This window comes from Bacillus rossius, chromosome 5 (assembly GCF_032445375.1).
Source record: "Bacillus rossius redtenbacheri isolate Brsri chromosome 5, Brsri_v3, whole genome shotgun sequence".
Classification (NCBI taxonomy): domain Eukaryota; kingdom Metazoa; phylum Arthropoda; class Insecta; order Phasmatodea; family Bacillidae; genus Bacillus; species Bacillus rossius.
Window position 1 is genome coordinate 45,731,514 of NC_086333.1, and position 14,866 is coordinate 45,746,379.

General features: G+C 38.9%; 2 protein-coding genes across 4 annotated transcripts in view; one reads left to right on the top strand and one right to left on the bottom strand.

The window, feature by feature from the left end:
- LOC134531766 (SET and MYND domain-containing protein 4-like) overlaps nt 1-14,866 on the bottom strand; it is a 334,526-nt gene that overhangs the window by 129,404 nt on the left and 190,256 nt on the right. The gene's annotated exons all lie outside the window — the stretch shown is intronic.
- The window catches only part of LOC134531765 (chaoptin-like), a 31,268-nt gene that overhangs the window by 10,683 nt on the left and 5,719 nt on the right, over nt 1-14,866 (top strand). Inside the window, exon 1 of one of the 3 annotated variants that reach the window (XM_063367657.1) lies at nt 12,644-12,923. The exons of the other annotated variants lie outside the window; for them this stretch is intronic. The gene's annotated coding sequence lies outside the window, so the exon portion shown is untranslated. Of the gene's footprint in view, nt 1-12,643; nt 12,924-14,866 lie in introns of those variants that run through there. 3 annotated transcript variants of the gene reach the window in all.

The following is a 14,866-nucleotide window of genomic DNA, read 5'->3' on the forward strand; positions in this document are numbered from 1 at the left end:
AAGTCAGCTCACCGCCTCAGTTAGTTGCCATTTACGCCGCTAGAGAGCAGCGCCGCGGCGCCTATGGCACTATGCTTTCTTCTCGCTGCCTGTAGAAGTCGATTGCTTGTTGCCTTCTGTTCTGGCCGGTAGAGAGCGCGCATGTCGTGTTCTTGTCACGCCCGCCTCGGACCCCTTCGGAAATTTTCGGCTTAGAACCGAAACTTCCCCCTCCTCCCTAGGGCTTTAGCACCCGTTTTAATTAGAAGCCTTGTCCGCCATAGCGGGCACTCAGTACTCTGACCTCGGCTGCTGACCACGTCTTCTCGGCGTCCTCTGCGCTAAGAGGCTTTTCGCGGGAACTGCGATTTTCGGTTGCATAAAAGATGTAGTCAGTTGCTTAAGGAATGTGATCCCATTTGTACAGTAGCCAGGCAGATGTAGTTTTTAGTAAAAAGTCATGCGTAGTTAAATTTTTTTATTTATATTTAATTCTTTAAATCTGGTTTCCTTCGCGCATCCGCGAATTCTCGGTACGCGCCATGCTCATGTCGGCGCGAGACACCTCGCGAGCCCTGTTTCCACACCCTGTTTGGTGAGTAATCCGTTGTTTTTTTCTCCCCAAATTCCCGTTTGTTGGCCTTTCGCGCCGACTGTGTATGACTGTCTGGACGCAGGTCTAATTCGTTTTGAATTTGGCTTGTGTTTCAGACAGGGTCAAAGTTTCCGGGGAGAGAAATTGCTCCCTGCATGATCTTCGGGACCTCCAGCTGATTTCCCCCTTTAGAAGAGTTTTCCTCTCGGTCCGACGTCATCCTGGGAAGACCCGGGTGATATGAGCTATATATATATTCCACTTGCATAGAAGGAACTAAATTCATTAACAAGATACCAGCGAGCAGTGCTTTAAGTATGTAATCCTCAGGAACATGTAAAATCAAGGAAACTCATATATATGTAATCGTTGGGAGAATCAAATTTTGGTGCTATACTTGAAATTTTGCTAATGTAATCATTTGTTTGTTAAGGTGTAATATGTATTGTTTTAAATAATGTAGGGGCGCCCCCTTAACTTTGTTATTTACTAAGATCTTTATTATCATGTCGAAATAATGCTAAAACAAAACCTCTTAAAAATAAACCAGGAAAACCTATAGACCAAGCTATTTATATAGCGTTTTTATTTATCATATACCTTCTTCTACATAATGATCCACGAACTCCCAAGTTACTAGTGTGCAGGGAGTGTAAATTTGGTCTTGTTCACCGCCTCGTGTCCCCTCTGGTAATTAACTTTAATTTTTCTTAATATTTTGCCCAGCTGTTTCCAAGGTGTTTTTAATTAATTTAAAATAATATAATTTTTGGGCACGAGGGGCGTTACAACGGGTATAACGGGACTGTCCGTGTGCGACGGAGTACTGAGTGACGTTATACTGCATGATGGGCAGAGTTAGGAGGTAAGAGGCTAGCAGTAGTGAGAGCAACTTTAGGCAAAGTTCCAGCGGAGAGTGTAATCTTTGGACTGGACCAGATATTTATTAATTTGTGAACACACATTTTTGTACTGTAGTTTAATTAGTTACACATAAAACATAATATAATTAATTTGGCTATCCTTTACGAACCCATTTACCTACATGTACCAATATATAAATATTGTTACGAAGGCAGACAGGACCGCGACAAATGCCAGGTTCGGAGTTGGCTGGCGACCCTGCATGGCCACTGGCGTCACAATCCGTGTAACGTGCCCTCCACTGACCTGCCAGACCATGTGCCTAGTCGGATTACAAGGGTCGTCGCTATCCCCCTCCCTCCTCCACACACCATGCATCATCCTTCCTCTGCGCTGTTTTCTATCACTGAGCGGCCTTGGGAATCCCGCGGGCCGCCACGCGTAGTGGCGCGAATAAACCTCCTTCTCGATGTTTCGGGCGTTGGGTCGGCCCAGGATGACACGACTCATCAAAGCCGCTCTCGTCGGTTCGAGAAGGGCGCCTCAAGTACTTAAGTAGCGACGCCGGCCTCCGGAGTAGTTCCGAGTGAGTAGTTCCGTGAGTGAAAGGAAGTGCTACTGGCGAAGAGGGGGAAGGAGTGGCGCGAGACTGCGTGTGTGAGGACAGGTGCGAAGTAAGGGGCGAATCACTGTCGAGCCTAGCTCTAGTGAGGAGTGCGGACTGTGGAACTTGACAGACATTGAGTTACTTGCATTATAAACATTATAAAGTGTAGGTGATTGGTGACCAGAATTTAAGTACAATTATTTATTAGTAATGTAAATAATAGTGATTAATAAAACTGTGATAAACGTAATTCGAAAACCTAATTGGGTTATCCCTTACGAACCCAGTTCTCCCCACATAGGTCGTAATAATATATATATAGGCATATATATATACACACTTTTCAGTTGATGATTGTTTTGTGATCTATAGACCATGAAATGAAAAACTAAATAATAAAATTCTTTAAGTGCACCGTGATAACGGTTACAATATGTAAAATTAGTTCGAAATCTAACAAAAAATTAATTCTTAGCGGCTAAGAGAATTTCAGTAGTTTTCAATAAGACATTTCTCTTTCCACCCCCCCCCCCCCCCCCCAAATTCCAATCCTGCTTTGACACCATACACATCCTGATGGGAGGGGTGGGTAAGTGTATTGATTTAGGAAGAATTCGAAAATAGACTATCTATTGCAGTTGTTACAATGGTGCAAATGTCGGTGTATCCATATAACGTTTTTCGTTTCATGGTCCCTAACCAAAAAACCATCGTCATTTCCATAGTTTATAAATGCATTTATATAGCTACACATGTGAATATATTACTTTTTAAGGACACGATAAGTGCCTTTTAACTGATTAAATTACTTCCATGATAGTACATAAAATATTAAAACAAAACATGTAGGTAACATTGGTTAATATGCAAAATCTGACAAAGGAGATGTAAGTAAGGAAGGTTTTTAAAAACAAAACACTTTTAATTCCTTTAACATCAAACATATGGTAACATTTTAAATCTAATTAAAATTCACATAGAAAGATAAAAAAAAACATTTGACAAATCAATTTTAATACTATTTTTGATATGCCTGACAATTATTGCAAGGGGTGAATACATGTTTGATTGAAGGAGAACAAATGTAACCCGCCCTTAAGTAGGCCTTAGTAGGCTCAATATCAGTTCCGTCTAAAGATATTGTAAACCTCTGCGCCTCGGTGATTGCAGCCACAAGCAGAAGGAAGACCCGCACTACATCTGAATCAACTAGCAATGGAAAAAAAAAAAAAACATACAAAATTCCTTTTGAGGCGCGCAATTAGATGTTTACTTCTGACGAAATACGTGCAGACGGGAACCTCGGTGTGGCGTTATGCACGCGACACCACCGGACCGGTGGTGGTTCACACCAACTCGTCGGCTTGATGCCTGTCACGAGCGCCTAGTTTTAAAACCGACTCTTGGATACGCGTCATCGTTTTGTGATACCTAGTGCGATGCAAAAACTTTTGAATAGGCTTGTGTCTATATATTTCACAGATTGCACGTTATGTTCTAAATATTATTACACGAATGATATAATTATCAAAAGTGGGATTTATATGAACTTAATCCGTGAAGAGGATATTCACATCCTGATCCCTGCTTTCTCTGAAAAAAGTTTATATGGTCTTTGAATAACGATTATAATATGTACTCATCTCCCACGGCCTCGTGGCTGAAAGGCGGATAGGGCCTAGTGAATGCTGGCGTGCATTGAAGGTGTTAATTATATGGGAGGGGGCCAGACTAGCTCGTGTGTCTAACTAGTGATTTTTCGTGTCTTCGGCCCCAACATGGTCCACTAGGCTCATAAACTACAAATTCACATGGATAAAACTAGCTGATACAATGCTGCACAATCCCTAGCCAGCATGGTGCACTGATTCCTAACTACAGCAGTTGAATGAAAACTGGTAAATAATCAACATTTTGAAATTTATATTTTAATGACACGTAGAACTGATTTACGTAGCAGGGGTTTGCGTCGAGAAATTACACTGGATACTCGCTGCTCTTACATTACACGCTGCGATACAATACTATTTAATCCTAGCGACAGTATTAGTTGGAGAGTTGTTAAAGTGTATAAAGTTGTTAAAGTTGTTGAAGTGTAACTGCTGATCAGGCTTTACTGCACGAACCGTGAATCTACGTTAACTGCGCGGCATGGTCACACGGCGAGTCGAAGGTAAAGATGGCCGGCTTATGCCTTGAATCGTAAAGATGTCCCTGGGACATGTGGGGGTTAACGAAGAAAGGTTTTGAGCTGATACGTTATAGTTACTAGAGAGTTACTATGTCAGTCGAACCCAGGTAATATCTCCCCAAGTAACAGTGCGTCAGAATTAGACCGTGTGCCGATGAAAACTGCCGGATGGTAATTACATGTGAAAAAGGAAGAGGGTGTGGGGGATATGGACCTCACACCAAAAAGCAAAAGGAAAACTATTAATATATTACGGGACAACTTACAGACTAAACATATCAAAAACCTCTTCTATAAAATACTTAAAATCAAAACAAGTGGCTGAAGACATAGAAGTGCTGTAGTTGATTGCTATTTAAATAATTAGTTTTAAAAATATGAATTAAACTGTAGACAATGGGTTGCTTCCTTTAAATACTCCATTTATTACTTACTGTAAGGCTTTCTATACATTAATTGACACACTCCAATGATAGTAAGAATTAATTAGGGCACAAGCATTTAAGGGATTTAAGGGGCTTTATGAATAGTTCTGGTAAGGGAGCATCTCATATGTCTTGTATCGCACTTTTCCTTGGGGGCAATATTAGGGTAAGATTAATTCAATTACACAATCATTGAATTGTTTGAAGACTCATTATTAGGGCAACTAAATAAGGCACTGAAGTCGTATAGTATGGTATTGCCTGGCACTGGCGCTGGCGCGTGGTGCTGATGGGTGCCGGTCCACCATCTCGGATTTTGACGTCATGGCGGCCATCTTGGATGACCTTGACCTTGAACTATGACCTTGACCTTGACCTTCAAATTTGCCAAAATTAGCCAAATATGGCCAAAATTCACCAAAAATTAAAATTCTTGCTTTAGAAAGAACACTAATTCCTAAAAATTTCTTAAGCATCCATGTCCAAAGCCTCCCATAAGCCATTGATAGGAATTTGGATACCATGACCGTCATTTTGAATTATTACGTCACCGTTGCAATTTCCGTTTCGGCAGCCATATTGAAAATCCGTAGTTTTTTTGTTAGAAAATCGGGGAAAATTTTAAAATGTATAACAATTAAATAATCGAATTTAATAATAAAAATTTAATAAAAACTATTTTTTTTTAATTATAAAAAAATCTTACATACGTCATGGAGATCAGAGACCTCAGTTCGAACCCGACGAGTTCAAAACTAAAAATTTACGTCAGGTCATTCCTCCACGGAAGCCACCGGCAGAATAACCTCCCACTACTTATGTCAAGATATATATATCGTCATCTAGTATGACGTCATGTCCGCCATCAAAAAATCTATATTTATTGTACGATTTTAATGTAAAATGTTTTAAAATTTATAACAAAATAATTAAAATTTGATTTAAAATATTTTAAAAAACGCTGCATTTTTCTTTACGGCCACCATCTTGAAAATCCGTGATTTAAATGCTAGAAATTCCGAAAAAAATTCCAAAAAAATATTTTAAAATTGCCTTCTTAAAATGTTTAGTTATTTAAACGATTTGCTGCTCGGTTCGATTCCCAGAGAGAGGAACCAGTTATTTTAATATATTTAAAAAAATCTCAATAAAAAGTAATAATTTATTACTATTTATTGAGAATTTTTTAAATAATTACTAATAAAACATCTTACACCACACCCGATAATTTAATTATGTCACCACTGCATCAATCATCGTTATGGGCGCCATCTTCAAAATATTTATTTATTATCTTATTTTAATGAACAAAAAGTTCAAAAATTCATTAAAAAACAACTTATTACAACATTGAATGTTTAGATCGATTCACGTCCTTAGTTCAAAACCACTAAGAGCCAATAATAAAAAAAAGATCCTGCCTCCACAGAAGGCGCCTAGACTAACCTCTCACCACCAATAACAAGGTATAGCTGAAATGACGTCATGTTCATCTTGTCTTCGTTTGCTGGAGACCATCATCTTGTTTTCATTTGCTAGAGTGTGCTGATGTCATGTTAGTATGATTTTCTGTTCACCATACCTATTAACCTCGACTGTTGGCATAGAACATTGACTTTAAACTTTGACCATGACCTTGAACTTTAAACTTGACCTTGGACTTATACCTTGACCTTGAAATTTGTCTTTGACCTTGAAATTTGACCTTGACGACCATCATGGATCCGACATTATGTGTTCAGTAGATGCTATCAGTAGCTACCACCTGCTAGAGGACATTGCCACCATCTTGTTTTCGTCTGCTGGAGGACACAATGTTGTGTGTACTCGTCTTATAGAGTGCGTTACCATCATGCTAGATTTATTCTAACCCGCTAGAGTGCAGTAATCATTTATTATTACTGAGTTGCCCGCCATATTGAAATTTGGGTGCCATCTTGGAATCGTGTAATTATTTAGCTACATTTCGGGAAAAATTCCAAAATTCACCAAAAAATTTACAATCAATTTACAAATTGATTCGATCAGTTCTTGTCCTTGGTTCGATACTTGACCAGTGATAAGTGTAACTTAATATTAAATAAATTTTACATTCTGGTTTCCATTACCTTTCACGGAGTTTATTAATCATTAATCTACAAAAACAACTCAAGACAATATAACTGACCAACGAATTAAATATGCTATCGATAAGCCTTAACGTGATAGTCTAGTTTCTGATACTTAGAATAACCTTTAAAATGTTCATGTACAAAGCCATCCATACATATACACCAAGTGTCTTCGAACCGCAGACCGGGTTATTAACAATGTCAGACATATAGACCATGACCACACAGTACACACAGGAAACGGAATGAACACACAGTACACACAGGAAACGCAATGAACACACAGTGCACACAGGAAAACGGAATGAGCATACAGTACACACAGGGAACGGCATGAACACACAGTACACACAGGAAACCAAATTAACACACGGTACACACAGGAAACGGAATAAACACACAGTACACACAGGAAAATGAATGAACAAACATTACACAAGGGAAACGGAATGAACGTACAGTACACACAGGAAATGAAATGAACACACAGTACACACAGGAAAACGGGATGTACTCACAGTATACACAGAAAATTTTTAATAAATAAAAATTAATTAATAAAAAATTTAAAATAAAAAATAAATACAAAATAAACAGATTCTGATAGCTTATGACCTTCTCATTGTTAAGCAAAGATAGAGTTCTACGACAAGACAGAAGTTTATGGATTTTTTGTAATTTTTTCATTTTAAATTTGTTATTGACTAATTTTTATTTATTATTTTTTCTTTAATTTTATGATATCAAAGAAAGTGTGATGATTTTCTCAGTGTGCTTGCGATTATTTTTTTCAATACATTTGCTCCTGAATATTCTTGTCAATATGTTTATGGTTTTCTCCGTGTGCTCCTGATTATTCCTGTGGTTTCTTGAAGTGCTTCTGTCTATTAAGAAAAACCGCTGTCTGCATGAAGGATTTTTTACCTAATGAGTTATGACATTGTATTTGGAGTTACATTTAATTCGTGAATTTCTGCTACTAAATCAGCACTTGAAATATTTTACCAGGTGGAATTCTAAAAAAAATAAACAATCATTACTCAGTCAAATAATATACCATGAGACATCTGTGAAGCACTAACATACAATACGAACTTCCTTCTCCTTGGTGTCTAGAGAAGCTATCCTTCTTTTGCGATCGTTAGTGAGCATCCCGCATCCCACATAAAATAAATAAATTATGACTCACCACAACACGTGACGACATCTCAAGTCAATAATCGGGACTACTTACAACATGTTCTTTTGTATGAGATAAATTAACTCTCGCTGCTGAATGGAGCTATTGTAGCCAGTTGAAGCCATGAATCTTCGAAGCCACGTATAAATAAAATCATGACTTAGTCAAATAATATGTCCTGAAACATCTGAGAAGCACTAACATGCAAGGTGAATTTCGTTCTCCTTGTTGTCTAGCGAAGCCTTCCTTCTTTTGCGATCGTTAGTGAGCATTCCGCATCCCACATAAAATAAATAATATTTACCTGCAAGCAAAATGTGACGTAATCTGTTGTTGACAAGCAGAACTACTTTCAACAAGTTGTTTTGCATAAGATAACTTCACTCTCGCTGATAAAATACAAAAAAATTAAGTAATGGTTCTAATTATTGGAAAACTGCCAGTTTGCATCTAACATTAGTCACAGAAGCTACCATGGATCATGGTTTTTTATCTGAAGCTGAATCGGAAGGAAGCCGCTGTAGATACTGTAGCAAGGATTTTGTCATGAGAAGGAATGCTAGACGTCATGAGAAGAATGATTGTGTTAAAAACCCACTACGCAAAATGTTAAGCTGTAATCGGTGTAGCAGTTTGTTAATATGAATTGACAGCTTAAAAAGGCATGATAGAACATGTAAAGCCAAGTCTACTTACGACATAGAGGACATCGATGGATCTACTAGACTAAAGAAGAGTGATCTGCTTTACGACAATAATTTTCCTTGTTTTGGGAGAGATTATGTGCGTGGCTCTTCCGATCTCGACAAAGAACTTAATTTGAAGGACGTTGCTGATTTATGGAAGAATGAAGACAATGGAAGAATTCTTAACGTGAAAAGTGAGAATACATTCAAGCCGAATTCAAGTAGATCTTTCCTACTTTGTAAAAATAATGGACTCCTAAAAAGGAAGCATGAAGATGATGAAGACACTAAGACATCATCGATATCGAATTTTTACGGTAATCTGGGTGAAGACGATGCCTTCTACGGTGATTGCTACAGTGATTCTGATGCTGTTGACAAAGGCATAGACTGTGATGAAGCACCTAAAGCTGACAAGATCGAAAAATTGTGGCGGTGTCCAGAGATCGAAACTATGGAATTACGTGTTATAATAAATAAATCATGATAAAGCTTATTATGATCACTGGGACGTTTGTGATATTAAAAGTATTTATAATTAACATGCAAGGAAGATGGTGGTAGAACAGATTGATTACACATAATGGAAAGATCCAAACATATTGGTTGACCGGCTAAGACATCTACATGGCTCGCTTTATGCAGGAAACTATTCGTGCATCAAAGAAATATCCATCATACTCGAAGAACTGAGGGAAGCTGGTTACATATAATAATGGCATGTTATATTTGTATTTGTATAATGTTGAGAAATTAATAATGAAAGTAAAAATTTAATGTTTCATTTCGTGTATTCTGATTTCTAACTAAGCCTGTGTTTCCGCTACTGTGTGTGTTCATTCCGTTTACTGTGTGCACTGTGTGTTCATTACGTTTCCTGTGTGTACCGTGAGTTCATTCCGTTTCCTGTGTGTACTTTGTGTTCATTCCGTTTCCTGTGTGTACATTCCATTTTCCAGTGTAAATTGTGCCTAAATTCCGTTTTCCTGTGTGTACTGTGAGTACATTCCGTTTTCCTGTGTGTACTGTGTGTTCATTTCATTTCCTGTGTACTGTACGTTCATTCCGTTTCCTGTGTGTACTGTTTGTTCATTCCGTTTCCTGTGTGTACTGTGTGTTTATTCCGTTTCTTTTGTGTACCGTGTGTTAATTTCGTTTCCTGTGTGTACTGTGTGTTCATTCCGTTTTCCTGTGTGTACTGTGCGTTCATTACGTTTCCTGTGTGTACTGTGTGTTCATTCCGTTTCCTGCGTGTACTGTGTGTACTGTGTAGTCATTGTCTATATGTCTGACATTGTTAATAACCCGGTCTGCGATTCGAAGACACTTGGTGTATATGTATGGATGGCTTTGTACATGAACATTTTAAAGGTTATTCTAAGTATCAGAAACTAGACTATCATGTTAAGGCTTATCGATAACATATTTAATTTATTGGTGAGGTATATTGTCTAGAGTTGTTTTTGTAGATTAATGATTAATAAACTCCGTGAAAGGTAATGGAAACCAGAATATAAAATTTATTTAATAATAAGTTACACTTATCACTGGTTAAGTATCGATCCAAGGACAGGAACTGATCGAATCAATTTGTAAATTGAATGTAATTTTTTTTTGTAAAATTTGGAATTTTTCCCGAAATGTAGCTAAATAATTACACGATTCCAAGATGGCACCCAAATTTCAATATGGCGGGCACCTCAGTAATAATAAATGATTACTGCACTCTAGCGGGTTAGAATAAAACTATTATGATGGTAATGCACTCTATAAGACGTGTACACACACAACATTGTGTCCTCCAGCAGACGTAAACAAGATGTTGGCAATGTCCTCTAGCAGGTGGTAGCTACTGGTAGCATCTACTGAACACATAATGTCGGATCCATGATGGTTTCAAAGTCAAAGTCAAACTTTAAGGCCAAGTTCAAATTTCATGGTCAATGTCAAAGTTCAAGATCAAGGTCAATGTTCTAGGGCAAGGTCAATGTTCAAGGTCAAGGTCAAAGTTTAATGCCAACAGTAGAGATCAAAGGTATGGTAAACAGAAAATCATACTAACATGACATCAGCACACTCTAGCAAATGAAAACAAGATGGTAATCTCCAGCAAACGAAGACAAGATGGACATGATGTCATACCAGCTGACGAAATATATACCTTGTGATTGGTGGTGAGAGGTCGTTCTAGACGGCTTCCGTGGAGGTAGGATCTTTTTATTTTATTTTTTGTTCTTAGTTGTTTCGATCCAAAGACAGGAATCGATCTAATCAATCAGTATTCTAATAAGTTATTTTTTAATGAATTTTGAAATTTTTTTCATTAAAATCGGATAATAAATAAAGATTTCGAGGTGGCGCCTTTAATGATGTTTGATATAGTGGTGACATAATTAAAAATGTCGGGTGTCGTGTAAGATTTTTTAGTACTTTTTATTCATAATTTTTTAATACATTAATAAATTACTTGTTTACCCTCTCTGGGAATCTAACCGAGGAGAATATCGTTTAAATAACTATACATTTGAAGTAGGCAATTTTTTAAATATAGTATTTTGGAATTTTTTCGGAATTTCTAGCATTGAAATTACGGATTTTCAATATGGTGTCCGTAACAAAAAATGCAAGGTTTTTAAAAGTATTTTTTATTAAAATTTTGATTTTTTTTATATAAATTTTAAATTTTTTTCATTAGAATCGGATAATAAATATAGTTTTTTTGATGGCGGACATGACGTCATACTTGATGACGCGATATATACCTTGACATAAGTGGTGGGAGGTCAGTCTGCCGGTGGCTTCCATGGAGGAAGGACCTGAAGTTTTATTTTTTTTTTTGACCTCGTCGGGTTCGAACCGAGGACTCCGAACTTCATGATGTAAATGTACATTTTTTATAATTTTTTTAAAACAATTTTTTATTAAATTTTTATTATTAAGTTTGATTATGAATTTTTTTATAAATTTTAAAATTTTTCCCGATTTTCTAACATAAAAACTATGGATTTTCAAGATGGCGGCCATAACGGAAATTGCAACGTTGACGTAATAATTCAAAATGACGGTCATGGTACCCTAATTCCTATAAATGGCTGTGCCGGAAATTAGGCATTTCGTCACCTTTTTTTAATTTTTGTTCTATAATTTTAAAATTTTGGGATTTCTTATTTTTTTAATTTATCTGGTTGTTAATGGGGGTGATTTACTTTTTGTTAGGCCGGTGTACGCCACGGATTTAAACTTTGTGCCAGTGGACCGAAGCCCCTTCCCAGGGGGCCAATCTGATATTTTGCTGTCTAATGTGGACATGGTCAGCCCGGTTGAAATTTCTCTCGCCTGCAGTCACGTCCCGAGTTTGTAAGTTTAATTCCCTGCATGACCAAAACTGCTTTGAGCAGCTCCTGGGCTGCAAGCTGCTACCTTGTAGAGGCCTGCTGAGAAAAGCATGTCTCGTCACGAAGCAGTCTCCAGTGGAGCTGCGTTCCCACCTTAGTGGCTATTTCTGCCCCCCCCCCCCCCCTTCCTCTCTCTCCTCCTCACTTTAGTTCTGAGAAATTAAGCTAGGAGCAGTGACCGGACGGGACGATGACCTGATGCAAAAACCTTCTCCCGGGTCCGACAGACACATCCCCGACATCTAGCGGAGGAAAAAGTAACCGCGGGCCTGGTCGCCAGCGTGCAGAGCTTACCCTCATGACACCTGGTGGCAAGTCTGCTCACCACCTCAAGTAGTTCCCCCTTACGCCGCTAGAAAGCAGCGTCGCGGTGCCATAAGGCACTATGCTTTCCTCTCGCGGCCCGGAGAAGTCGATTGTTCGTTGCTTTCGTTTCGGTCCGGTAGAGAGCGCGCATGTCGTGTTGTTGTCACGCCCGCCTCGGACTCCTTCGGAAATTTTCGGCTTAGAACCGAACCTACCCCCTCCTTTGACTCGGGGCCTTACCGCCCGATTTAATTAGGTGCTTTGTCCGATTGCGGGGACTCAGCCCTCTGACCTCGGCTACTGACCACGTCTCCTCTACGTCCTCTGCGCTAAGAAGCTTTTTGCAGGAACGGTGATTTTCGTGTGCACGAGAATGTAGTCAGCTTGCTTAAGGGATGTGATCCCGTTTGTACAGTAGCCAGGCAGAGGTAGTTTTTAGAAAAGTCATGCGTAGTTAAATTGTTATTTATTCTTTTTTAATTCTAAAAATTCTGGTTTCGTCCGCGCATCCTGACTTCTCGGTCCGCGGCATCCTGATGTCGGCGCGAGACACTTAGTGAGCTGCGAACTCTACACCCTGGTTGGTGAGTAATCCGGCCTTTTCCTCCCCAAATTCCCGTTGTTGGCTTTCGTGCCAACTGTGTATGACTGTCTGGATGCAGGTCTAATTCGTTTAGAATTTGGGCTGTGTTTCAGACAGGGTCGAAGTTACGGAGGGAAAAATTGCCCCCGCATGATTTTCGGGACCTCCAGCTGATCCCCCCCCCCCTGGTTAGAAGAGTTTGGCCCGCAGTCCGAGGTCATCCTGGAAAGACCCGGGTGATATGATATATATATATATTTTTTTCACTTAAATAGAAGGAACTAAAACAAAGATACCAGCGAGCAGTGCTTTAAGGACGTCATCCTCAAGAATCTGTAAAATCGAGGAAACTCATATATATATGTAATTGTTGGGACATTCAAATTTGGTGCAATTTTTAAATTTTTGATTATGTAATAATTTTTTGTTAAGGTGTAATATGTATTATTTTAAATAATCCTGGGGCGCCCCCCTTTTAACTTTGTTAATTACTAAGATTTTTATTGTCAGGTTTGTATAATACGAACACAAAATTCCTTAATAATAAACCAGGGAACCTATAGACCAAGCTACTTGTGTAGTGTTAATTTATTTATGATATACCTTCTTCCCTTAAAAGATCCACCAGCTTTCAAGTTGCTTGTGTCAGGGAGATCCAAATTATCTTGTTCTCCACCTCGTGCCACCTCTGGTCAATAACTTAATTTTTCTTATTTTTCTTGCCCAGCAGTTTCCAAGGCTCTTTTTAATTAATTTAAAATAATTTAATTTTGAGGCACGAGGGGAGTTACAATTGGTAGCAGAGCATGGTTTGGTCTATAGGCATACCTAAATCGAGTAGGCATACCTAAAATAAAAAAATAATCGCTGGTACACCCGGTAGTTATATTGCTTTTTCTATTTTAAAATTTATTTTGAGTTTTACGTGCCACTGTGATTGTGTTTGCGCGCGGTCAGACACCGCGCGGCCCCGTCGCGTCGGTGCGACGGCCCTCAGGCAGCGTGCTTTATCAGGCGCGCGTGTCATTCTCCCTGTCATCCTCTTCACCCCTCCCCTCACGCCTCACCGGCTGGAGGAGGCAAGGTCATGTCGTTGCCCCCGTGTCCGGCAGCGAAACAATGCGTTGCAATCTAGTTTGTTCCTCACGGCCGACAGTGCCCTGAGTTGGTTTAAATTCCTCCTTTTATCTGTGTTTTTTTTTATAACACATCCGCCTTCAAACCAGGCCATCTTTGTGAAAAACCGATAATAGAAGTCCTTTCGGACATCGTGGTATTTTTTGTTTTGTCTCCCGGCGCCTTGCGCGCGCCGATATGTTATCTCTCCACATGGCAGGGCCGCCAACCGCGCCGAACTCTTCTCTACTCCACCCACGTACCACGTGTTTTGTAAACAAACTACCCATGCTTTGTATGTCCTAATAATATAATTTGTATGTCACAAAACAAGCACTATAAATAATCTATACTACCTTAAATTTAGCAGCAAAGAATTTACGAGGGGCGTTACATGGCTTATCGGAGGCATTATACATGGATGCTTAAGCCATTTGTAAAGATTTTGGTATTTTCTAAGGCAAAAATGTTTTTGTGGTTTTCGATATCCTAATTTTTGAATAGTAGAATTTTTTGGCGGAAATGTTTTCCAAAAAATTGAAATTTGGGCAATTTTTGGTGATTTTTGGTGGTATTTGGCTAATTTGGGCAAAATTTGGCAAATTTGAAGGTCAAAGGTCAAGGTCAAGGTCATCCAAGATGGCCGTCGTGACGTCAAAATCCGAGATGGCGGACCGGCATCCGGCACCACGCGCCAGCGCCAGTGCTAGGCCATACCAAACTATACTACTCACTGATAGGTTATTTGCGTATTGGAACTATTGTGCACTTGACTCATGTTATATCTGTGGCTAGCACATAACAAACAAAATTACATTTGTATTTTGT